This window comes from Argiope bruennichi, chromosome X1 (genome assembly GCF_947563725.1).
Source record: "Argiope bruennichi chromosome X1, qqArgBrue1.1, whole genome shotgun sequence".
NCBI classification, from domain to species: domain Eukaryota; kingdom Metazoa; phylum Arthropoda; class Arachnida; order Araneae; family Araneidae; genus Argiope; species Argiope bruennichi.
Window position 1 is genome coordinate 12602727 of NC_079162.1, and position 26591 is coordinate 12629317.

Consider the following 26591-nt stretch of genomic DNA (forward strand, 5'->3'; position numbering starts at 1 on the left):
ACTCTATTTCTACTGCTCAAAATGTGTAATCAAATTTAAATAATATATTGCACTTAAAACTCTCGATTTAATACCTTGAATTAGATTCAGGACAAATGAAATTTTCCATTTCCTTTATGATTCCATTCCAAAGAAATTGTTTTCCCTTTGAATTAAAATAATTTTTAAAAAAACATCAGTTATCCTAAATAACTAAAAATTAATATTTACAGAGGATGTAGAATTTTACAAATGAATACTGACAATCTTTACTTCTTCTGTCAGAGCCCTTTTATTATTCATTAAATAAAAGCATATATCTATGTTTTTTCTCGTTTGTGGCTATATTTATACATTTATAAAATATTTTATTAAACATTATATCAGGTTGGACAAAAATTATGCGTATCTGTGAAGCGAGACAAAAATTTTATTAATAGGTTGATAGCTCTCCTTTAGCATAAATTACAATTTTTATCCGACATGAGATGGGCACAAAACAGTAATGTTTATGGATTGATACCAACTTCTGCAACAAAGAAGTGAATAATTCAAAAAAAATTTCATAAAAGGTGAAAATAGCTTACTTAATAGCTTCTTACTCTTCAAATTACCCCCAAAAGGTGAAAATATATTTAGATCAATGGACTGAGGTGGATACATACTGCACTTTACCGTCGCCTTCATTAAACAAACCAGTTTCTAACAATTCAAGCTGTGGAAATGGGAACATTATTATCTCGATTTATAGATTAACAGGAAACACAGTTTGCAGTATGAAGATGGTAGGCGACGAGACCAATATGCGGCATCGCGTTCGGCATCGCCACTGAACCCACGCCATACTTGACATTAGTCAACATGATAGGGCTTTGCTGGTGTTCACCAGAAGTAAGCACGTCCCTTGGTCTCAAATAATGAGAATGGCAATTTGTATGATGACGTGCTCTTATTGTTATTATTTCAAATTTTCATGCTCGCAATGCCATTTTTGTCATTTCAAAGTAGTTATTGCATGGTATAGTCAATGGTATTGGAATGGTCTATTTACCGTGATGCAATTCACTCTAGGTAATTTTTGAGGATATAGATATCTACAGCTGCGATGTTCATCTCAGATCTTGAGTGCTGTTATCTTCATATTTCTGGTAACATTCTGCTTCCTGTCTCTAACAGTTAGCTTCGAATTTGATACTGTTGCATTTGGGTGATTGGTGTCTTTCACAGTTTGCTAAGACAATCCTTGGACTCAACAGAGTACTTGTACTCTGTATCAATAAGAACTGAGGCTACTGCAGGGCAGACCATAACAATAGGCAACAATCAGGTCTTGATGCAGCAATTTAATCAAGTTCAGCAGAGAACTCGCGCCGTTGGGTTTATTCAGATTCATGGTAGCTAATTAATACAGTAATTAACTAATTTATTTCAAAAATTTCAGAACAGAAACCTTTTCCTTCATTCGATTTGGTATGCTTTTTACTATAAATGAATACAATTTCGTTCACAAATTTACATAGGCAGAAAAGGAGTCCAAATTTGCTTTGCAAGTGAAATAAAATTAGAAAAATCATCGCACAACCGATTGGTCGGTAGAGGTTCTTTTGAATATCAAATTTTGTACATGTATTTCGATTTCCTAAAATAAACTACCCAAAAAACAATGTATACTTCGAATCTGTGACTTTCATTTTGTGGCAGAAAAATCATAGTCAAACTTTATTCATTTTGATTCGTAAACTTTAATCATTTTAATTCACCTTAATTCTTAATACGTTTTATAGAGTCAACGACTGATTAAATTAGTTTTAATGACAAAAAGTTTCTTTACATGATCTTTACATTTTCAGTAGATATTAAATCCTGTATAAAGAACATGCAAAACAATACGAGTGCTTTTAAATGAATATAAACTACCATTTTTTTATTCCGTTTTAAAATATGTACTTTATAAAATACGAAGGCAAGATTTGTGAAAAGTCTTTATTTTTTATTAATAAAAGGGGCTGTATTCAACAAGTTTATTTGAACAAAAAAAGAGAAATATCAAATACTAAAACTATGTGGATGACATTTAAATTTTATTTCAAAAAATTCAAAAATGTGTAACATTTTCGCAGTTAGTAACTGATAATTAAATATCATAAAATGAGAGAGATATTAAATGCAGAATTTGTTGAAAATCTGTTTTCAATTATATAAGTATCCTTTCTTCTAATGGAAATTCAGCTTGAAAAAGTGATAAATTTATGTAATCCGAGTAAAAAAATACAATTTTTTTTTTCAAGAAAAAGAAAAATCATTTTATATTAAAATCAACTGATTCAAAAACAAAACCAATATTTATCTAACCTATATTTTAAATTAGTTATTAAAGCTCAAATTTCACAAGGAGCAGAAATTTCACGATAAATAACAAATAAGATATTACTTGCGTTTCTCAAAAAGCGGAGGTTACAAGGTCAGTTTTAAAAAAATTTTCACTTTTTTAAAAAACATTTTGATTATTGTAACAAGTATTTGCTCAATTTTTTTGGATTCTGAAGTTTTAGCTTCGCAGCTTTGCTCTCATGTAAAAATTTTACTTTGTTACATTTTACATATTTTCAGTCATGTTTATAAATTTATAAAAAAAGCAATACATTTTTATTGAAGAATTTATTTTATATTTCTGTGTAGTAAGATTGTGCCTTTAATCAATAAAAAGATATTTTAGAAATATATAATTATAATCAACAAAATTTTACACGTCCCGTTGAACGTGCAAAGAACATTTTTTCTAAACTCCAAAACTATATTCAATGGAACTCCATAAAAATATATTTGCACGAGTAGGAATTTTATCTTGACAAGAAGTTGATTCAGAGAAAATTTTAGGTCATCAGTTAATTAACTATGTTAATTATCTCGATTCATCAGTATCTGTTGAAATCAGGTTTGTGAAGATGCAATGTTAAATAAAAAGGTATTTTAATTAAAGTAAATTACAAAAATTATTTCAATTAAAAGTGAATCATGCAGGTATTTTAATTTTTTGTCGTTATTGACGATCATGCATCTTAGCCTCTAGATGACACGTTTTAATACTAGGGATTGGGAGGTAGTTAAGATTTCCCTCGGTTGCTTTTACCATTCAGGTGTTCATAATATTTTTTTCAAACCTTGTTTAATAATGTTCGAGACATAGTAAATGTATATACGTATAATTTATGAAAAAAAACCGGAAGTATCTTTCCATGTTGGCTTCAACAGAAGATGCTCGTTTTCTTAGTTATTTGATTGTAAAATTAGAATTAGTCATTTTATATTTATTTTTATTTTTTATCCATTTTTAAAACACTCGAGAGACACAATTTAGCAAAAAAATTGATAAAATTTCATGCTCAGATATTTTAATTCGATACTGGTACTCACCGTGATGTTAAATTTTTGTCCTAATTTCTGAGTTTTGTCGCGTTTATTTAAAAAAAAGTACAATAATGTATTTTTAAAATAATGATGCTTTGTCTTGGATATTTTGTTCGAGATTTTCTAACAGAACAGAAAATAATATAAAACCACATCATAAAATACATATACTTGCATACAGCCATGTATTTAAATCTCACTCTGTAAGAAAAAAGAAATATAATTTGTGAAATAATTATAACTCAAAATTTTTGTGCTATAATGCAAATGAATGATATTTAATTATCGGAGAAATAGTGTTGAATAATTATTTTGTTTAAAATAAAATCAAAAATGTCTCTTTATATGTAAATATAGAAAAAAGATTATTATTTGTCACCAGTCTACTGAATTCATGAAGAAAACGGATCTCATTACAATCCTTGAGGCTTATTTTTATTTGAAAAAAAGGATTAGTCTAAGCGCCCTAGTGTGCGATTTCGAAATATTGTTATCAAAAATAAAAGGCAGAGAAGGGAATTAATAAATGAAAGATAGTTTAAAAATGAATGATGCTGAAATCATTATTATGTTTCTGAACTTTTAAAAGTTTTCTTGCTTGTAGTTCTTTTTATGAATTTTTTAAGAGCAACTCTTTGGAAATTCTTGAGCTAAATACTGTCAAAATAAATACTTCAAAAAGCTTTTAAAGGAATGTATTATTTTCTTACTGTTGCCGATAACGATAATATACCATATAAGTGAAGCTTTAAAAGAAAAGACTCCCCGTTAGCTTGATATTCAATATAAAATTTATCTAGATGTTTTCTAAAATACTACTATGTATAGTATTTTACAAATATTTTTCTTGCGAGATTTCTGCTGCGATTTCTTGTTTTCTACACGATATTATCCATCTTTTCATTTTTTTGTTATATTATACTTTGAAGAGAATTTGAAGAAGGAATATCTCATAAATATATATATGTATTCAAATTCATACTAATTTTTATTTTTAGGTGAGTTTTGATTTTTTAAAATATTTTATGCAATAAAATTGATGTAATAAAGGAAAGAAATTTTAGATTTTCTTTAAGAACAAAAATCAGTGCTTTTGATGAAGTAGAAAAATACGTCTGAATTAACAGCTAAATGCTATCTAAATGTTTTATCTGTTATTTCAAAATTAAATAAAAAAGCTTTCTTTCATGAATTGCAGATGAATTTTTATGGGCTTATTTTAAACAGATTTTATAGTTTTAGATGTTTTTTCCTATATTCTATATTTCGAAACAATAAGAAATATACAAAAAGTATTTAGATTTGCAAAAAATTTAAATTGTTTCTATTTGAGACTACCTAAAAAATTGTGAAAGTGCAAACATATTTTCTACAATAATTTATTTCCCTAATAAGAATTTTATATGAAATCTAATATTGTGTTTAATAATAATTATGTCGCTTTTTTACGTTTAGCTTCTGTTCATTTCAAATTAACAAAAAAGGGAAAATATAATTTTATTTATCTTTCTATACTAAAAGCACGTCTTAAAAATAATAAAAATAGTATTTTTCATAATGCTATTCTTTTAGATTCGTTTTGCCTTTTAGAGTATTCTTTGTATACAGTTATTTCTATTCTATGACTGTAAAAAAGTCACTCTAGTTCTTGTTTTTAACGATCCGCTTCACTGAAACAAAAATACGGTTTGCATGGGAAGCGTGTTAAAGCTCTAAGTAAGTAAAAAGCGATCGAAAGTGAGAAATCAAAACCAACTATTAAAGCAACACACTGAAAAAGCAAGAGGCCGAAATCCGTTTCTTTCTTTCAGTTAACGGAATCCCGTTTATTTTTTATTTTATTTTTCTTTTTAAAAAGAAGAAAACTTCATTAATGCCACTTTGGTCTCTCTCTCCTTTGAAAAAGTGCATTACGAGGTTCCATACTCCAACTTAGATAAGAAAAGTTAAGAAGAAACTTTAAGATAAAGTAGGGAATGAAAGCAATTTCTTTGAAAGAAAAAGAATCTCCGTCTGAACGATATCTACTAATGTAATTGGCATCCAATTACACTGAGCTTTCATTCAATTACAGTTTTCTTTTCGGTTTTAGATGAGAGATTGCTCTTTGGAGTTTCATCAATGCGCGAATTTTTAATAGGCCTAAATCTTGTGGTGAATTAACTAAATCTTTCAACAGAGTGTTTCTCTGTACCTGTTTCACAATTCTGTTTATTTATTATTTATGTATTCCGATAAAAAGGAAACTTTTCTTTCCTAAGCAATGGAGATGAAACAACTTCAAACTGATTATTGTACTTGTTATTCTACATTTTATAATGCATAAAATTTAAATACAATATCAATTTTTAAGAAGTCTGGGAAAAGAGTTTTTTAATCAGATGATAACAATTTATTAAACTAATAGCGTTTAATTGGGAACAAATATTAATAATGATTAGTGTTGGGGAACAAATATTAATAATGATTCAATCACGTGCAAAAAATACACAGGATTCAAGGATGAAATTTATTAATAGAAATTCGTTTATTACATTATTTCAGATTTTATTGATTATAAGGAGTATTCAATAAATCTTTCTTCTTCAATCAGATAATTCATACAGATCAATAATTTAATGATGAATATACTTATTATAATAAAGAGATATCATTTAGAATTGAATTTTAATTAGTTTAAAATAAAAGTATCATAATATATCTACATTTTAAATATTTATTCCTAATTAAGGCTGAATTACTGTCTAAATGATTACAAGATTTAAATCTGTTAGTTAAAAAATATCAGCACAATACATAGATTAAATGTCATCATCACAGTCTAAATATTTTCTCATTAACTCTGATATATTACATGTCTAAAAGATAAGAAAAAATTTGATATCTTGCGATCAAAAAAATTTCTTATACTCCTAACTAATAATCTGTCATACGTAGCAATTTGATTAGTTTTGAATAAATGTTAAAACTCCATATTTTATATCATTCATATAAAATTTTGCATTTATCCCAAAAAAGTTAGCTAAAAATAATTGAAAAGAAGTTTACTATATTAATTTTCCCTATAGGAACATTAATGCAATGCAAAGCATGATGATTTGAAATGACTGACTGAAATGAAATTTTGCGTAGTTTCATTTGGAATATAAAAATAAAGAAAGTTATTAAGAAGGTACAGGTTAAGACTACTGTAATAAAACAGTAAATACCAAATAATGGTCTATATTTAACTATTCAAAATATGGTTCAATTACAGGTAACTCAATATACAAAAAAATTATTAAATATTTCAAGTGCTAAATTAAGAACATAATTTATAATTCAGTTTTCTCTAAAATTGATTATGTAATGTATAAAAATGAAGAGAAAAATAGAGAATATCTAAAAAAATATCTTTAATTAATTTTTCCTCAAACTGCAGTTACAATTGCAGAATAGGAGATTTTACTTACAATATTTTACAAATTAATTCAATCTTACTTTCATCCACCCTGATAAGCATCATTCCAGAGTTACAAAACAAGAAGTAATATTGTTGAAGCAAAACTAAATCGACTTATTGATTTCAACCAGCTGTTGGCGGCACAAAATTTCATACATTTTGAATTCTACTCAATCTGATATATTTCATCCAACCCAAGTCTGCATCGTACTAACAAGGCTTGAAGGAAAATATCGAATTTGAAAGTTCGCCAAAATTGGCAACCGCAATGCACATTCCTTTGCTGATTTACTGGCAAAATAGAGCTAAGCATCCTCATCTGCAGTGACCTGAAGACGAAGTATTGAAAAATATGAAAAATGACGCCGAGGCTGTCGATGGCGTCTATATTTTCATGCACTTATATTGCATTTACCATGAATAATGCGTTTTTAATGACTGTAAAATTAAATCGAGATTAGTTAAACTATAATTTTCCCATGCACGTTCAAAATATTAAATAAATTTCAGCTTCTAGAATTTTGTTTATAGCCTCAAAAATCTAAAAAAAACCGTGATGAAAGTTTTAGCATATTTAAAGAAATATTTCATATAATTGAAATTATTGAGGGCAAAAAAGATATAAAATTACTACCTACATGAAACAGCTAATTAAAACATTTGCTACTTTTTTGCAATATGTGAGAAATAAAAGAGAATAATCAATCATTTTTTGTTGCAAAAGCATTCTGATTTAAAATTTATATAGTCTATTTTATTTTATCTTTATACAATTCAAAAATTTCTGATTACCTAAGCAAAATTGCTAAAGTGATAAAATGAATTCTTTGAAAAATAATTATATGCATTTTTTTTAATTGTTTTAAAACTACAGATTAGATGGATTCTAGAAATTTATGAACTCTCCAAATACACTAAATAATATTATTCTATCGTAAATACAAAGATAAAATTCAATACTTAAAAACTCATTTTCTATGTTATAATTATTATTTAGAGCTCTTAAGAAAATAATTATCTTAACTATTGATTGAAAATCTAAGACAATTTTCTACCTAAAAATCATTTTCCCTTCTCATTGGATTCAACAACAATAAATGAATGGTGTTAAATCTTACTTGACTCGTCATTTCTTCTGTCAGTCTAATTCAGTGTTTCAAATATTGAACACAGCAATGGTTCAGAATTCCTATATTTACCATAACTACAATTAAAAAGGGCAATATCTATCTTGAATTCCTCAGTGCTTACCAATCACAAAACAGTATGAAATGCTTCCAAACTGGTTTAATAAAAAAATTGGAACAATTTCTATCCAATGATAGTTCCTTCTATATTTTAAAAAATCTTAAATTATGAAAGTTTGAGTTTAAATGCAGAATTTAAATAAATTCCAAAATTTTAATATTAAGCTATTTATGAAAATATAGTCCTTGATTTTGGGCAGATAAAGAAACATTAAAAAAAATTCAAAATCAGATTTTTAAAGATCGTTTTAAATTTTAACAAACGCTATTTATATAATTCATCCGAAAGGTTTAAAATTACAAATTGTGAATAATCATTCTATTCTGATTTAAGACTTTATAAATAAGACTCTACTCTATGAATCTGTTACGATTCACAGTGTAATGAAAATCAGAAAATGAAACAGTGCATAATGAATTGTTTCAACTCCCTTCAAGATCTAAAGAGAGAACATTCTAGACCTCAATATCAAAGAACATTTCATTCCTTTTCTCAATTCCTTAGAAATTTAAGACAAATTGCACTTAATTTTCGCGAGTTTTGGATTAAACATCAGCCCAGTGTGTGTGATATCAACAATTAAGCAACTGCGGCTAATGCAAGTCCGACCGTATTTTTAATTAACGGAGAATCCATTTTCGACGCAATCTTGGTACCTTTCTTTTACCTCGAATGTCTAAAAGAAAATCAGGTTTATTTTTCTTTCGATTACAGGCGTTAAACAAACACAGTACCCGAGATCTCACTGCGCGTTTTGATTTATGCCTGATTAGCAGCTCGTCTGTTTCAATTAAATAAATAACTTGACATGTTGACTGAAACGAAGCTCTGTGGCCTTATTAGCCAAATTAAATCAAGTCAGTTTAAAGGAGGAAAAACTCGGAGAAGGTCGCACTTTAATTAAATCTCTCAATAAACAACAAAATAAGGTGGCTTTCCTGTTCTTTAACATTGCTGCTTAATAGTTAGTCTTACTTTAGCCCTGCCACTGCTTTGCTTCATAAACAAAACGTTCAAATCATATTCCGCGGAAGCGAATCTCTTCTGCATAATTAAATAAAAATTCAGTCAACTAACAGGCTGAAAATCTTTAATATAATAAGGTAGAGGTTCACTCCAGTGCCTTGAGGCATCGATCTAATCTTTGTTTAGGAGGGGAAGAAAATCAAGAGTTTCGATTGTTTTAATATTACACTTTTTCTGGTACTAATTTTTTTTCTCTTGCTGTATTTAAGAGAGCTTGGGAAATGAAAATGCTTTCGATTTGTTAATTCTGATTTTCTTTGTATTAAAGCAGCGGTAGGAAAGAATTTACATTTGAAAGAAAGTTTTTACTCTATTCATTATTTTACTTTATTACTTTCTCATTTTTAGAATATTTGTTAGAATTTAAATTTTATTTGAGAATTTTGACAATTGTATTACAAATATAAAATTAAACATCACGGAAGCCTTTGTCAGAATTGATTTAAATGTGTGCAGATGAAAGAAGAAAGTTAAAAAGTTGGCACAATGTGGCTAAGCTAAACTAATTAATTCGCATAGAATGCTATTTCCTGACAGTATAAATGAACTTAATACAAAATGCGCTTAAATTTAATTTATATAATCAAACGATGGCTATAAAAATTTTTTTTATCTAAAATGTAAAGAAACTTTATATTCTCTGATAAGAATCTTCAACTCTAGAAATCTTAAAATCTAGTACTTTCTGTCTTTCGAAAAATTTTATTATTTATTGAAGCAACTTTACAGAAAACTTGATAAGTTCAGAAATATAAAGATCAAGTATTCCAGGCTGGATAATGGATTAATTATAGATATCACAATAACCAAACCAATTTATCAAAGTAATAAATTAATATGACGTAGCAAAACAACTCTTCGTATTATTTAATAAAAGATCGTTGCCTAATGGTCGATGCTTTATTCCAAAATTAAAATAGCATTTTATATTTGATTGATTCGATAAAAATAAATGCAATTTTGCATCATTCGATTTCACTTCCGGTTTCTGTTTTATGATTTAGTTCCAATACCTATATTATTTTTCATTTCTTTCATTTAGAACAAGATACAATGATTGGTTGAATCCTTCGGAGGAAAGAACGGTGCAGAAATATATTAATAAATGTTTTCCACTTCTTATGGTTTAAAAAAAAATTTCAATCTGTTTAATTAATCATTTCTTTTTACATTTCTGTAACATATTGCATTATATTCCAAATATATTTTATGTGATTTGCAAACTTATAATATTTTACTAAGATTTTCATAATCTATTATCTAAATATTTTTTTCTGCTAGAGTATTTTAAATCCTGAGAAAAATTTAATAAATTAATCATGAATCTAAATAGCGATGCAATTATGACTCGGATGTTTAATTTGCATTATCTCTTTCAAATGTCAGAATTCTCCAGCTTTTGCATATACTTATGCATTAACACAAGTAGCTTTTAACATAATGGTATTAACCTTTAGGCAAATAAGTAATTGCAATTTACAATGGAAATTTTTCAGTTACGCAGTGAAGTTAAACCTATCATAATCTCATCACATTTTTCTTTATTCAAAGGTACGCTGAAAAGCGTAGAATTGTGTTTTAAAGAAGAAAATTGAATCTGCGCTTATTTTGGAAATAATTAATGATTCGATTCTAATCTCTTTGTTTAATTACCAATCAGTCCTTAAATATAAAAGGAATGTTAATTGTTTTCTATTTAACACATTGCCCAAAGGTAGCATGACGCAGATATTTATTACTATAAAATAAAATGTTCGGTTGCTGAAATCTCTGGAAGATAAAGACTGGATTGGTAATGATCATTATTCAATCATTATTTTGGAGTTAATTAGCAACAGCATTTGTCTAAATTCATCAAACACAACTTCTTTGAAATTAATATCCTTATGAGTGAATGTATCTCCAGGCCATGATATAAAAGTTCTTTTTTTGTCTTCTGTTTTGCGGATTGAGGACAGTGTTCAAAAGTGTCGAGATTGAGAGGAAGGTTTTTCTAAAAGAGTTGATTCATTTCAAAATCATTTTGTGAAAACAAGCTAATTTTTTTTTTTAATTCTTTAGTTCGCTGCATTTGATTTATGTGACGTTTAATTAAATTACAAATTTTGATTTATTTTTCGAATTTGCAATTTAAATTTAAATATATAATGCAAATATATCTAAATCCAAAGAAATCTTACTTTTGTCAATATTAATGACATATATTTTGCTTAAATTTTAAATTGAAATAAAAACTGTATTTTATTCCTTTTTGAGTTCAATTGATATTTTAAATTATTAGGAATATAAAGTTGTATTAGAAGGTACTGAGTACTGGAAACTCAGCTAATTTATTGTGTTAATGTATTGGCTATAATACAATTTTTATTAATAATCTTTTAAATTGAGTTAAATATAAAAAAAAAAGATGTTAACCTTCATATATATTTTAAATAAAGTCATATTTTGATAGATTCAAAAGCAACTGTTTGTTGTGCTGAGAATTATATTTAACTTATAATACTGTGCACTATATTTAACTTATAATATTGTGCATTGTGCATAATACACTAAGAATTTTCTAATTTCTTAACTCATAAGAAATTAGAAAATGTATTATTAAACAGTAGAGTCAATGAAACAATTTTAAAATTATAAAATTAATTATAGTCTTTAAAATTTAAGAACTTTAAATAATTAAAAAATTTAATTCATGAAATTTATTTGAGATAATTAAAAGGATTTGATGGTAATAACATGAATAAAAAATACTTGGCAGAAGAATTATGCATCTAATGAAAAAGAAGAAAATAATAATGATTAATTGAAAATAAATATATTTTCAGAAATTAGAAAAGAAACAACACATTGAGTTATCTTGGATGATCAAATCATTATAATTCTAAGAGAGATCATACTCTTTGAAATTCATTTTTACATACATAAATAATTACAAATTTTTCAAAAATTGTTTAGCTATGTCAGATCCTCTCATTTAAGGAATTGGAAATTTTCTTAGCGAATTCATTATTTAGATTCACTTACAGAAGATGAAATTTTACTTTAAAACACTGTATTTATAAACATTTTCAGTTTGTGAATTAGATTTATTAATACATTAATGTGTTTTTCGCAAGCCTTTTTATTATAACAATCATTGAAAAAAACTCCTAGCTTCTGATTAGTAATATGAAAGAATGAATTATTCTGCTTATACTTTTTAAGGTCTTGTCAATATATTTTTTCAAACTTTAACGCTTTTCCTTATTGGCTTATAAAATATTCAATAATCCCGAACCTTTGCTTAACTTTGATATTTTGTTATCACCAGGAATTTTTCCAATAGTGGACTGTACGGGGGGGGGGGGTGACTCAACTGCAGTTTCTTCCAATACGTTGAAATGACTACACCAGCCAATTCTCCAAAAGGTTTTGACAAATGCCCCGTAATGAAGGCTAATTTGATGTGACGGGGGAGATCTCACGTGATCTTGCTATGTATCTCATATTTGGCTACATTCAAGGAAAAATTGTATCGATACAAAAATATAACGTGACACATGCTTATTTTTAAGCCTTACAAAACGGTGGAGAAGCAATAAATCTTTCGCGTAATTCATATGTCAAGTTGACTTTATCAATCATATTCCTCCAACTATTTTTTCCCCTCTCTTTCTTTTATCTCTTGGTGAACATGTGAGTATGAAAGTAACAATATGGACTTCACTATTTAAAAAAACCTGCAGAATCTATCTTATACTAAGATTTAATGAAAGTGGAAAATATTTCCCTTTCCAATCGCAACTATATTTTCATAACTTATAAATCTTTCTATATTCTAAAATTGATATCATCAAAATATTTTGTGAATGAATTCTGATTCGCTTATGTATGATTTGAATATACCTCCATATGAAATGACTTGTTATGACTGTTTTTAGTTTTTTGACTGAATTTTTTAATGGAATACTTTCGACCTTATTTTGAATGTTAACATTTTCTCGAAATTTATTTTTACAAATATGGGAATAAAACAAATGAAAATGGATTGTTATCTTTTATTTGGATATTTCTTTTTTGTATTGTTTGAAAAAGCAACTAAGAAAACGAGGATGGGAAGTCTAAATTTTGAATTTCCTTTAAATTGGCCTGGTTAATAGGTAATTACTGATTCAGAAATTTTGACATCAGATGAGAATGAGATCCAAATGGCTGATTTTTGTCCGTTTCAGCAGCCACATAATTACTACATGGTCACAGGAACTTCTGTTGACAAAAAAATAATGTGAATTATTGTGATATATTTATAAACAGCTAGTGCTAACTCACAGAAAAAAATACAACAATGCAAAAGTGTATTTTTAAATTTTCAAAGAAAAAACGGATTAATATCAGAGAGTTAATACATATTTTGCATTTTGTTATTCTAGCTATGATAGAAAGTTTAATATATTTTAAATGGCTTGGAAGTCAGCAATAAGATTCTTTGTAACAGCTTGTTATTATGGAATAGTTTTGGCAACGATTTTATTTTCAATATACAGGCAATTTGAGAGATGAAGATCTTTTTAGTGTTAAAGCCTGTTGCATTCAAGATAAGGAATTGCATATAGCATATTACAACTAGAAATATCTAAAATAATTTTTCTATGCATAATTTAGTATCTAAATATAATTATTTATTTTTATTTTTGTATATAATTAGCTGAATTACTTTATGATTCATATTTTAAATTGAAAACAATGAAAGACTTTTAAACTTACAAATTCAACAAAAACCTTAGAAATAATCTCAGGGTTAAAAAACGAATGACATTTTTATTTATGAATCGAATTTTACAAAGATCCTAAATTTTTGTTTCTTTGTTTAGATTGTGTTTCATCGAAATTTTTCAATTTCAAGATAGCTTACACAAAGTAATGAAAGAAGAACTTAAAAGTAACGAAAGGAGAATTTATTACAATAAATTAAAATGTAGAATTTCCAACAAAATTTAAAATAACTATGGACACTTTCAGTTGCGTTATGGAGTTGCCATGCGCTCTTTCCAAAACAGAAAATTTTAGGGAAAATAACATTTCTCTCAGTTCCAGCCAAAATGAGAATGTAATATTTAAATCATTTCGGAATCTATAATTCTTGATAAAATTTATTTCTGAAAGTTAATAATGGACAGTTCTGGATCTTTACAATTAATACTCAAAATGTGAGAGTTATTTTTTACTTGAAAAATAAATTATTTGCTTATTGAAAATGTCTATTCCGAAAATCTGGTGAATATTCTCATAAGTACTACTTTGTATTTTAGGGAGAATATTTCTTCGAAACTATTCCTTACAATTTGTCCAATTCTGTCTGACAGTTTACATTTTTATCCCCACCATTCCAGGAAATATGCATTTCCTAAATGGAAATTGATTGTGACAATCTACGAATTTCTTGAAATCGCTGTTATCTCTTGTTATTCTAAATAACCTTGCTCAGTGATAAAAATGATACTCTACAAGAGCTCCCTACCTAATCTGTATAACTGTAACAGAGCATTACCCCACTTAGTCAAAGTACTATCGGTCATCTCTCTTCCATGAGTTAAATCTTCAGGTTTTTTTTTCTCAATAATATTTTTACAGCTCTTATCAATGTGTGTTCGCTGGTAATGCTAGACCTAAGTTCTGACTAAAATTTATCATATCTTTTGGCCGTAAAAAAGCCTTTCTTAACAGACATTTCATATTCGCGAAGCATCGGAAAGAATTCGATTTCGAACATATTCTGAAGATATAAATGCCATGATGGAAAAGAATGAGAGATAAGCAGATGACAATAGCATTCCGTTGGTGACCCGTACATTGTTGCATTGAGTGATGGATTGTAAATGATCTACATAGATGGGACAGCTGCTAAAGCGTCCTTCTTTGAGTATGTCATCATTATTATGATCCAGAAAAGGTTTTTATTTAGTCATAAAGTTGGTAGATATTTTGTTGGCAGGCTGGTAAGCAATAGAAAGAAAATAATAATATGAATAGATGGTAAGGGGATATTTAACGTATAGTGATATAAATATTCATTTCAGCTCCATGCACAATTGATACAAATTCATAATAGTTAGAAATATTACATGTTATTTATGAAATTTAAACATTGTGAATTTATAGCAGCACATAGATTATTATTTGTGATTGAGTTCTAAGCATGAGCTTCATTAATTTATGTTTTGATGCAAAGTAAATCTAAGAAAATTCTTCAAGCAATGCAACAATCTAATAAAAAATTTTATATAATTTTTACTATAATTTCCCCAAGAAGTTACTGTCCACGATGCTTTATTTTAAAATTATATCATCCATTTACCATTTATGTATAATCGACATTTAAAAAGGTGGGATTTTTCTCTGGGAAATCAATTTCCTTTTCTTTATAAATTTAACCTCGTAAAGGATCCTGTAACATAAATGTCTCTTTAGTGAAAAAAAAAGAATTTGATTAATTTGTGTCTTATTAAACTGCAACTGAAATAAAAAAGAAAAAACTCAATAAAACTAAAATTAAGTATTTTTTTCACTTTAAAAATTTCATCCCTTCAAAAGCTGAAGTAAATAATATTGCCTCCACATTTATAAATCTTAAAACGTTGAGTAGAACTGAACGTTTCTGAAAATATCTGAGCGTAAAGGCTTTTGTTCAGATATTATAAATATTTTATAGCAAGTTTTTTAAAGGACAATTTGAATTTGAATTTTTATACCGATATTAAGAAACACTTATAATTTTTGCTAACCATTAAAATTTTCAATGCAGTTCTAACATTTAAAATTTACTGTATATCATTTTCAATAGGATTAATCTGATTTTTAGGTTTTAATTTATTCCCAAAATGTTTTGTACATAATTATGAATATTCAATTTCAACTACTTTTTAGCAAGTGATTGCAGCATTTTTCTTGATTATATAAAAAAAGTTAATGTTTCTTTCTTTCCTTTGTATTTAAAAAAATATTTAATTTCTTCCTTTGTATTTAAAAAAATAATTCGATTGAAAAATAGCTCGTCTTGGCAATGTTTCAAACATTTATTTTCTGTGGAAAACTATACATTTTTTATATGTTATTGAGATAACGTTTTTTCTTTCCATTTAACTAAGTGTAGAAAATATATCCCATACTTCAAAGCAAATTTTAAAATAATTAAGAGTTTAATTTTTCCAAAATAAATAATTATAATTCTTATAATAACAAGTTTATAATTAAATATTAAAAAAATAAAAAACATTCTAGTTATTTATACATGCATCATTTCGCCAAGATCAAAATCAAACTCTTGCATCTAAAAGTTGGTTCCAGTTTTAAAACAGAATTTCATAGGTTCCGATTGTTTTTCCCCAGCATTTATATTATGGTAACATACTAAAATTTATTCTTTAAAATTGAATGAAAAACTTCCTTTAAAATAATAACTTATTTCATTGAAAATTTAATTTTTAATTGTTTAACCACAGGTGCGCAGTTGCCCATTCTATCGGGCATCATCTCCAATCTTAAAATGTTGAAACTATAAGAGGAATTTTTTTAGAATTGAGGAGGATATTATTATGAATTAATAATATTCAATTTTCTGATTTCATGATTCATTTTGTCAGAAAATACTTCTCAACTGTCTAATAAATTGGTTCATTTCTGTAATCATTTTCCTGTTATTATTTGTACGTGCAATAAATTGCACACAGTGTGCATATAGAACAACAACAGCACTAAAATTAACAACATCTTTCAGGGAATATTCAATCCATAAAATAACTACTATTTCCATGTATTTTATGTATATTTTGATTTTAGAAATATGAATTTATGCAATTGCTTTTGCGTATTTTCGACTACATAAAGAAGAAAACATGCATATACATCTTTAACAATTACTTCCTCACATTTGGATTAGTTTATTTAGACTAAATGAATGTACGGCTTTGAAGTAACATGACGGTTTTGATGAAACTGATCTCAAAATTTTGTTTCGTGATCTGATGAGAATATTTGAAATAATACCATTATCTCAAACTTCCACGCCACAACTGTAGAAATACATTTGATTCCCAACGAATTTATTATGCATCAAATCCTTATACAAGCCGGATCTTTGATGCAATCAGATTTAAATTCTTGCCCCTCACCCTATTCTCGAAGCTCAGAATCGTAGTCCAGTACTTCGTAACTTTTATAATAATTAATGTAGCCAAATTTGCTCTCTTCTTCTTCCATATGATTGAACATTTTCAGAAACGCATGTAAAAACCCTTTTAGTTCCCTTTAACTTCATTTTTGCAGAAGTATAAAACTAGAGACAAAAATTTTCTTGTCTTAGATTAGATATAGCATTCCTGAAATACGTGAATATTGCTTTTAAGGACTGATGAGAGATAATTGCTGTCGAAGCTTAATGCTTTGATAAAGAAATAATTCAGATAGCTTTTGTTTTATTTATTTTTATAAATTTGATCAAAATCAGATGTTTTTATTCTGCTCTGAAAATGTTAAGAGCTCCATTAAACCGAAATCATTTCCAAAAATCCATAAAAAGTTTAGAAAGTAATTTTAAAAGCATCGATATCGAATTAAGAACACCTGTTACGCAACAAAAGAAAGTAGCTAAAATTTCCTGGTCATTTTCTAGAATTTTGACTAGCAAATCATAACAATTAAGTAATATGTGTCAAAAATATTTTTTATTGCTGTCGAAACTTGATATACCTCTCAGATATTCATTAAGTGTAATAATGGTAAAATTTCGATGATTTCTATTCAGCAATTTTTGAAAGGAATTTTTGCATTTTTATTACATTGTTGTGCATTCTTTTAAAATATTAACTAAATCAATAATTATACATTTCTACAAAAGTGCTGTTTACTGCAATTTAAATCATGCATTTAATTTACAAGTTTTCAGGGTGTAATTAGTATATTTCTATCATTTATACAATTTAATACAACTATATAAAGATTGACTTTAAAACAATTTATGGTAAATCACTATTATTAATTTTTTCTTAAACGGCAAATGAAATTCACCTTGCTGCAATTCCAATACAGTTCTGAATCTCAACGCATTCAGTTATAATTTTTAAATATGCTTCCCTATATATCTAATTTAAAATTATAAAAGAAAAATATGCTATGTTTCTCACATTCGTAATTAGAAAATATTTGCTTCAAATACTTATATTTCTTTAAATAAATAAAATATCCATTTAGAATTTTAATTTAATACTTCACCAAAATGTGATAATAAATTCTCAAAGTTTCAAATAATTTGTTGAAAACTCTTCATATTATAAGCAAAGACATTTGAGATTTTTTAATAAATCCTTAACATTTTCCCGAATGTACGTGCTATTTCAACAAATAATATAATTGTTGAAATTTGCATATCATTATTTGCTTTTTGTGACAAGAGAATAGGACAAACCATTTCCTTCATAAGTTTCTGATCGTTCTTTTAAATCCCTAGTGAATTTTCTCTGTAAAATTGAGTTTGAGTTATTTTTGTATATGGTTAATGTTTAAAAGTAGTTCATTAAATCTTTTTGAAGGCATTAGAAGAAATTTATAAATTCAGAAGTGCCCTGAAATTTCTGGTCAAATTGTGTCATATTCTATCGCACGTAGTTGAGATTGTTATTACTATTAAACTACCAGGAAATAATCGACCTGATAAGACTTAAGGGTAAACAACACTCTTTCGGCGTAAAGAAATATCTAGGATGGAAAAAATTAAGAAAAAGTGAGATTAACATAAAACGTGTACTGAAAAAGTTCACAGTAAATGTCTGTGGCTAATGAAACCATTTAAAGTCATTCTTAGTCAATGAGGATATCACGATTTCCTTCTTGTAAAAGATCAATAATCTTTATTAAATAGGATATTTTAACAATATTTTGGCACCTAAGCTGGGCTTCGTGAAATTTTATTATAATGTAAAGGATGGAATTGCTTTTTCTCCACAGACACAATTATCATAAGAATATAATAAACCGTGCCTCTGAAGATAGGTCACCCGCCCTGTGATTAAACGTTCAATAGAAAGTATCTCGATCAACATTAACATGGTGTAGGATTAGAAATGTTGGATGTGAAACAATGCACTGACCTAAGTAGTTGAGAAACATCTGTTTTGCACGTGAATATGAATTAATTTAGATACATTTTGGTGTGTTAACTCGAAGGTCAACTGTTTGAGTTCATCCTCTATTATTCTCAATACAACATTGAACATTCTCCATATAATATTGAACATTCTCCATATAATATTGAACATTCTCAATATAACATTGAACATTCTCATTATAACATTGAACATTCTCAATATAACATTGAAAATTCTCAATATAACAGAGGGAACATTTTAAAGTGAATTTTTTACAATAATCAATTTTAGATCAGCTTTGTTTAACATATTAAGAAGAAACTACAGTTTTATCATTTAATTAACATATATTTTTGGCGAGAAAAGAACTTGATATTATGATGCACTCGAAACTTCTTCAAAACATCAAAAATCAATTTTGCTTTTGCTTTTCATAGAATAAAAACTGATAATTGACTAAGTAACATACACTCAGTTTAAAAGACGTTTTGAATTTCATTTTTATAAAAACTCATTTTGCTAATATTTATTTCAATATAAAATATCTAGAGAGAGAACAATACAATAGAGTGACATTTTAAGAAGCATATTCTCAAATAAGCTTGCTTAATGCATTTATTTTCCTAGATCTTCACTCAAAATATTACCATTAGATCAGACAGAAAGACGTAAAAGCGAAGGTACCAATGATAGGCATGTGCTTAAATCTCGAAAGCAAAATTTTGAAAACGAAAGAGATACAAAATAATCTTTTTATGTTTTAGGCATTGTAAATAAATTTATTCTGTTTTTCTGTGATATATTTTCGTAATTCAGTTTAAATTCACTTACATCGTCTTTTATTTACTTTGATTCTCGATTCTGCTGCACATGAGCAAATTGAATTCGTCATTTCAAATGAATTTCTGGAGATGCCGCTTTCTATTATCGTGATGAAAGAAATATAAATATAGCATAAATACGGTAGAAAGAATTTTTAATCTGGCTCTTCATTTCGAGATATTATGAAAATTGGCAGTTATTAAGAAAATACTGTCCTAAACGAAATATTTTATGTTTAATCCACTTGAGGGAGCTCTATTAGAAGTACCTATTAATAAAAAATCATCGCAAAGATACATCTAATCTTTCGTAAAATTGTAATTTAATTAAAATTTTTATAAAAAAATTTACTGTTGTCGTGTTTAATATACATCACATACATTTAAAACTTATTTCATAAATGAAATTGAGCAAGATATTCCTTTTTTAATTAAAACTATTTGTATCGCTCTTTATAAACAAAAGTTTTATATCTGTCAATATCCTTCTATCTTTATACACATAATCAAAATGTGCATGGATAAGACATTCGGATGGCAATTTTTATGGGACTTGATACACGCATTCTTTCCTCATCGGCCAACTAAATCTACTGTTAGGTATATTGATTCCAAATGAAAATATAGTGAAGTTAGGGTTCTAATAAATATCTTAGAATGGTAATTTATCCGAACATTCATCTTCTAAATATAAAGGATCTAAGTGTCTCAAATGCATTGAACAAATTTACAGACTTCAACCAATGGAACTAAAAGTCTGATTGAGTCATTCTTCTCTAATGAAGAGAGTACGATGACATGTGGGAATATTTGTTCAAAGCGTTGGCTCAATTTTGAGGAAACTCAGTAAGCGTATTTGTCATTGTTCAACTAAATACTATTTGTAATGGTAAATGATTCCTTTTGAAATGCTTTGGGGGAATGAATTGAAAGATATTTAACAAATGTTAGAATGAAATTTTTATTCTCAGGAGTTTTGAAACGATCGATGTTCAGAAGGGGCTTAACAATGTAATAATGACACAAAAAGTAAATAATATACAGGGTGGTAATAATTAAATTCCCCTATAAATAGCATCCTACAACGCAAACGGGTGTACGGATTACTACGAAATTTGATATATAGACTATACACGAGATGCGCTCACGGAATTTCGAAAAAAACAGTTTAGTTCCCAAATGTCCACCAGAGGGCGTCTTTTCCGGAAAAGCATTAAATTTCACACAATAAACGACCAAAACGGAATACAGAAACAATATAAACAATCCGGAACAAGAATTATGAGTAATGAAATGTAAAACCGGGAAAAGCTGTCAGTTCTAGGGGGAAAAAAAATGTCAAGATTTGCATGCTTGCGAAGAACAGGAAGCTTTATGCAAAACGGGTAAGGGTAAGAAACGTTTGCAGTTGTTGTCATGTTTTATGTCGATGTTTCCGTCTGTAATGATGATGGTATCTTGTTGCGAAGTTGAATGACTTGAAAAACTCCATGGCGCTTTATGTGCGAAGCAATACAACTGATCAGTTACTATCTGCTGTTGAGCTCACTGTTCATCAACTTGAAATTTTGCAAGTGATTGAGGGTGGTCACATGGAGCACCTTTCCCTACATCGTCCTGGTCACGATTAACAACTGCTCCTCTTATGCAATTTCGTCCTAATCTGTTCTTGTTTCTACAAACTGAACTGTTTTTCTTTTTCTCTCAAACAGCTTACTGTTATTTTTTCCTTATCTTCACTTAATGTGATTCGACGACGAGGTGATCAGAAACGAGTCAATAAATAAATTTTTCGAAATTCCGTGAGCGCATCTCGTGTATAGTCTATACACCGAATTTTGTTGCAATCCGCTCACCCGTTTGCGTTGTAGGATGCTGTTTATATCGGAAGTTTAATTATAACCATTTTATATATAAATGAAAGAAAATCATATAATTTTAAAGAATAAGTTATTTTATTAAAATTTGAGGAATATCTTATTAATAAAATAATATTGATAAACACTATGTAATCCATATAACTTTTTCAGAGTATAGTACAAATATATGTTTAGTCATTAATTCAATCACAAAGAAATTTCGCCTTTTTTACACATAAAATTCAATTATTGCATTCTTCCCACTAGAAAACTCAAATATCTTTCTTAGTAATTTTACTGTTGAAAAAGTACTAATATGTAACTAGTTTTACTTCCTTTTAGGCATATAAATGCATCATCGGAACTTTACAATTTGGATGAAATTCAAAGCAATTTTTATCGCATTTTTAAAATAATTCCGAATTTTAGCATCGGCTTCCATTTACTTTACTGCTAAAAGTTATCTAACATTTAAAAAATGTTATGAAATAAGGAAAATAATTCCCCTTCAAATCAAAGCTCAAATTAAATTATTTCTCTGTTTATAAGATATTGTAGAAACGAAGAGGCATATATAAAGCATTTCCACGGTATTTATCATTATTGGTAATTTATCATAATTTTTGTAATTAACGAACTTTCTGAACATTTTTAAAACATTAAAAGAAAGAAATCAAAAGAAGAAACTCCATAGTAAAATGCTTAAGTTCACGAAATGAACTGGTGAACCGCTGAATATTTATTCGAGAAATGAATTATCCGAGCTATAATTTTTCAAATTCGACAAACGCTTATTGTTATTTCGTTTACAACGTTTCCAAAGAAAACCATCTTTGGTCAGAATATTAGTCTGGACATTTATTTACTCGCGTTTAGTCTTGGGCATATACGGTAGCCGTACTAAAAAGTGGAGTCAAAGAATCAGTTGAATTTGTTTCAGTTTATTTACAGAGACATATAGTATGTAAAGCAAATTGCCCTTCTGGTTAAAAAAATTACGCACATTCAATTATGTCAAATATCACTTGAAACTTTCTGAACTGTTATTTTTTATCCCGGAAAGGTTGCTCTTGGGCCGTTTGCATTCTAACGAAAGTGTTTCATGAATCACAACCTGGAACCGAAGAACATATATCCATACATTACTGCATTTGGTTTCATCCTTTTTCTTCATTAATATGCAGTACTTCCGTGCTTAAAGTGCTTTCTTACTTAGCTTGTTTGCATAACATGGTTTTTCCTTTAGGTAGAACTCTTACTCGTAATCCGAAACGAACCAACTGTTACCCTTTTTTGCAATGTATATATCTCTTCCAGTTATGCTTTCGAAGTCCAGAATGGAGCATGAAAAATGTAATTTTGAATAAAAGGGTTTCAGGCAGCTCCTAGATATTCAAGCAATTTTATTAAAAATGACTGCATTTTTTTCATCTTAGTTTCCTCACGGTTCTAAGAAAAACACATTCTTAGGAAAATGCAAATAAAGATATATAGAAGGTCACATATTCTTAGAAATATTCATTTAAATGACTAAGATATTTAAAGAAAAAAAAATGTACGATACAATTGGGAATTACATTAGCAATAACTCAAAATGCATTAAAAAGTCCTTCTGAGAGTTTGCACGTATACCATATTTCGAACTGTAAGTATTTTTCCCCTTTTATTCGTAAGTAGGATCAAAATACTTGGCATATATGAAATCCTTTCCCTTACTCTCAATTCTGTTTGAGAAGATCGAATTAAACAACTTGGGTTTTATGAAAATGGTTTAGTTTTGTTGTTAGTAATGGTTAGTAAAGTTTTTTAAAGTATAATATTTCATTTCAAAGACTTGGTTTTTATATCCTCCATTTATAAATTTATGTATCTAATGTTACGTAGTATTGTTAAACTATGCTCTGAAACTATCATTTTCTCTCGGTGCACATCACAATTTTTTTCTTCAAGCTCCATTCAATAATTTATATGCAATTCGAATTATCAGATATCATTGGCGCCCAGTACAATTTTGCATTGCACGCACACACACACTCGCACTTCTAGAGAATACTTGAATCATTATTGCTGAAGTCGATTTAAAAAATGAATAGCGTGAGATAAGCCTGTTTCATTCTAAAATATTGAACATCTAGGTTAAAATGCTTCTGTTATTCAGTATCTTCATTGGATTAGAAAAAATGTCTTTCATCATTTTCAAGACATTCACTGAGAAAAGACTATATATTTCATATGTTGCATTTTTTGGCTAAAATGTCGACATTAAAAGTAACATATGTAGTTCAAATTTATAATAACATCTTATTTCTAAACGTGATTACGAGCTTCAAAATCTTGTCATTAATTACTTTACCTTTCTGTTTAAAATATAGTTAGAGATACTGAAATGGATTTTGGTCCAATTTTCAGATTTTCAAGTTAGACCATAGACAGTTTTGTGAAGGAATTTGTTTTTGGTTATATTTGAAGACTAGTATTGAATGATTCGGAAATGTATTTATATGCTTTTATTTTTCCGACTTATGTATGCTTTTCCTGGTGAATTATTACAAACATAATCACAAGGAATAACTTTGCTTAAAGAAATAACTATAATTACTTTGAAAATATCAAGTACTTACGAGAAATCGAAATGAAAACATTAGTGTTTAATTTTATAGTTTATAATTATTATCGATGTGAAAATGGTAGCACTTACTATTTATGCCAGTTTATTCAACCTTTAATTTATTTCTATGTTTATGCTCAACTTTACTTGCATAAAAGTATAATTAATTTTTCATTTCAGGCTTTTTATTGCAGAATGAATTTTCGTAAGTAATTTTAATTTTTTCTGCTAATTTCTTACAGTATTTAAATTCCGTATATTTCATAAATACTAAACATATTCTTATTGAATTGTTGTTTTTCTAGTTCATTAGAATTTTTTTGCTTTATTGTGCTTCATTTTTTTTATTCATTACGTTGAAACATTTTCCGATTTTCTTTTGAAATATCGCTTTGGAAATAATATAAAAAATAATTCTGAAAATCCGAATGAATACCGACTTATACCGTTAAAATCGATATACCGTTGATTATCGATTTATGATTTGTCTGTTCAATTTTCCTTCTTTTTGTTTTATAAATTAATGCAGGATTTATTATTTTTTTATCATTAGTTTTTCGTTAAAATATATTCAATAAACAGTAGGACTGTACAATGAGAAGAAATGGTTATTGTTGGGATCATTCTTAAATTAGAAAGATGCTTACATGGAATTATGCGATACAATATATGTAAGATAAATAGAAAGCAAATTCATAAGGCAGTTTGAATACATTTAGCCATTTCTAAAATATATAATTATATGCAAGCATAAAATACATTAATGCAAAATATTGATTAACAAAAAAAGAGATGCATAAAATGAAACATATGCAAGCATAATTGAATATCTAAATAATGCTTCCTTCCAAGGGATGCAAAAATGTATGATTTCCTTTGAATATAAAAAGAAAAAGATTTTTTGTCTTAAAAACTTAACATAACTTTTGCAAAACTTAACTTAAATTATTTTTCTGAAAACGCATTAACCTAATTATTATTTTGTTCTTCAAAATAAATACAAAAAATCTTCGTCCATTCATTTAGCATGTAAATCTGTCGCAATTGAATTTTAAAAAATCCGACGTGAGTCAATATTTGGCTTCACGCGGGAATGTAGTGAATAGATCAAATCTTTTCTGCTTAAAAACCATTTTACTATCAGCAGATTATTGGAGCATGTTTTTTATCGTCAGTTGTCATTTAATGACAATAAGGGACATTTTTTGAAAAGAAGAACAATTTGTTTCATCATAGAGAAAAGTGGAATCTGCATTTTTTAATACTTCTCCTTTTTTCCTTCGAAATGTTGAATAAAGAACTTTAATGCATTTAAAATATCCCATTCTCTAATAACTGTAAAACAACCCTTTTTAACTCCGGTCTTTTTATCTTTGTCTAAATTTCTGTCATGTTATTGCCATCTTGCAACATTGATTTTTTTTTCAATACGGAATATAATTTTATCATTTATTCATGAAACTATTTTTTTAAGTCAAATGATGTGAGTGATCTTATTGTACCATTGGATTAGACATTATCTTGCATACGTTCCTTAAAAGTTGTTTTTTTCTTAAATATATACTTTAGTATCTACTGTTGTGAATATTTTTATTATTTAACATATAAGGTTATAAATTATAAAGAGCTTACTAAATATAGTAATAAATATATCAATGACATGTATATTATTTATTAAAAACGTGCTATTATTTAATAAAAATGAGAAAAATAATATCTATTCTATAACTGTAATTATTTTACGCTGTCCAAAACCAGATTTTGACATTTTCTAGCAATTAATTATTCTGATACTTTTTGAATATTAATACAGTAAGGTTAAGTCGACATTAAATAACTCTATTTCTAAGAAAAGAAAAAGTAGAAATGAAGTAAAAGTAGTGAAGTAACATTTAAACTAAAAATAAGAAATGCGCAGTTTCCTAGTTCAATTTCGTCTGCATTGTTTTTCTGCAAAATCCAGTGCTAGCAAAAGAAAGCATGAGTAATTGTCTTTTAGATGAAAAATTCCTTGATAAACACAATCGATTGTAGTTTTCGCGGATATTTGATCATTTAATTATCTGAAAAATATAGTGAAGT

General features: G+C 27.5%; 1 protein-coding gene across 4 annotated transcripts in view; it reads left to right on the plus strand.

Moving 5' to 3' along the window:
• Positions 1-26591, plus strand: part of LOC129959074 (leucine-rich repeat-containing protein 24-like) — a 497442-nt gene that overhangs the window by 395598 nt on the left and 75253 nt on the right. For 3 of the 4 annotated variants that reach the window (XM_056071869.1, XM_056071868.1, XM_056071871.1), the window contains one exon: positions 24690-24714. The exons of the other annotated variant lie outside the window; for it this stretch is intronic. The gene's annotated coding sequence lies outside the window, so the exon portion shown is untranslated. The remainder of the gene's footprint in view (positions 1-24689; positions 24715-26591) is intronic. 4 annotated transcript variants of the gene reach the window in all.